At 42.7% G+C, this 1,736-nt stretch overlaps 1 pseudogene; it reads left to right on the forward strand.

The window, feature by feature from the left end:
- Nucleotides 1-252: 252 nt before the first annotated feature.
- Nucleotides 253-603, forward strand: LOC101584447 (annotated as a pseudogene).
- The last annotated feature ends 1,133 nt before the right edge of the window (nt 604-1,736 follow it).

Consider the following 1,736-nt stretch of genomic DNA (forward strand, 5'->3'; position numbering starts at 1 on the left):
ATATTAATTACTGAAGAATTCCAATTTTTTGTTTAGTTAAATTCTTTATTGTTTCTAAATACTTTTATTCTCTTTTAAAAAATAAAAAAGAATAAAGTAAGAAAACAAATAAAACAATAATGAAAAAGAAACCTGAGGGGCACAGGGGGAGGGGCAGCCAGGCCCGGGGCGGTGGGAGCCGTGGGTCCGTGGGTCTCGCGCCCTGCAGGGAGCTGCCTTCGGGCACTGACGCGGGCCAGTCGCCACTAGGACATGTTCCTCATGATCCGGCGCCACAAGACCACCATCTTCGCGGACGCCAAGGAGTCAAGCACCGTGTTCGAGCTGAAGGGCATCATCGAGGGCATCCTCAAGCGGCCGCCGGATGAGCAGAGGCTGTACAAGGATGACCAGCTTCTAGATGATGGCAAAACACTGGGCGAGTGTGGCTTTACCAGCCAGACAGCAAGGCCACAGGCCCCAGCCACAGTGGGGCTGGCTTTCCGGGCAGACGACACCTTTGAGGCCCTGTGCATTGAGCCCTTCTCTGGCTCTCCGGAGCTTCCAGATGTGATGAAGCCTCAGGACGCTGGTGGCAGCGCCCATGAACGAGCTGTACAGTGATGGCCCCTGGCCCACCCTGAGGCCCATTGCCCCCATAAAAGATTTGGCTTTCAAAAAAAAAAAAGAAGAAGAAGAAGAAAGAAAGAAAGAAAGAAAGAAAGAAAGAAAGAAAGAAAGAAAGAAAGAAAGAAGAAAGAAAGAAGAAAGAAAGCAGAGATTCTGAGATTGTATAGTGGATCAGCCAGGACTTTTCAGAAAGGACTGCTAGAATAATTGGCAAGGTACATGGAAAATTGCATTCATACATGAAAATAAATTTTAAGAATTAAAATGCAAAACTATGAACCATTTAGAAAACATAGGACAATATCTGTAGCACCTAAGATGGATGGAAACAATTCTGAAAAAAAAAAGAATAGAAAGGAAAGAAAGAAAATGTAAAGTAGATAGCAAAACTCCACTGCCTAAAGAAGTGTGTGTTCTTCAAATGGCACTACATGAAGAAGATATGCTCTAAACTTGGAATAGAGATGAGCAGTATATGGGGGTTATAAAAAGTGAATAGTCACAAAATTTGAGAACCACATACGAAATTCCACTACAGTGGAGTTTTGTTATTCATCCTTGAATCCACCGTTCTTCCTCTTTGCTACCCTAAGGAACCATTTAGCACTGTGGCATATCTCTCCCAGTGCCTGGTCTCATATGTCTATTTGTATGTGTTTCCATGCATATGTATATATTGAAAATGTACTATATATGCAGTTTGTCTTCCTTCCTTCCTTCCTTCCTTCCTTCCTTCCTTCCTTCCTTCCTTCCTTTTTTCCTCCTTCCTTCCTTTCTTTAGTATAGGATCAATCTTGCCATGTAGCTCAGACTTGTAATGATCCTCCTGTCTCACCTCCCCAGTGCTGGGATTATACGTGTGTGCCACCATGCCCTGTTTCAGTAGCTGGCTCGGTGCAGAGGATCAAACTTGGGTCCTTGCACTTGCCAGGCAGGTTCTTAGACTGCTGAACTGTCTCCCCTGTCCCCCTATAAGTTATTTTTTATCTGTGGGTTTTTTTTTTCACTTAAAATAATAGCGTGGCTCTATCATCAAAAAGTTTAAGTATCTTGCTAAAAGATAATACTTAAAAACACAACACTATGTGATATACTTGTTAATACACATTTATTTGTATAATCATTCT

Source organism: Octodon degus, unplaced genomic scaffold, assembly GCF_000260255.1.
Source record: "Octodon degus isolate 3935 unplaced genomic scaffold, OctDeg1.0 scaffold00002, whole genome shotgun sequence".
In the NCBI taxonomy this organism is placed as follows: domain Eukaryota; kingdom Metazoa; phylum Chordata; class Mammalia; order Rodentia; family Octodontidae; genus Octodon; species Octodon degus.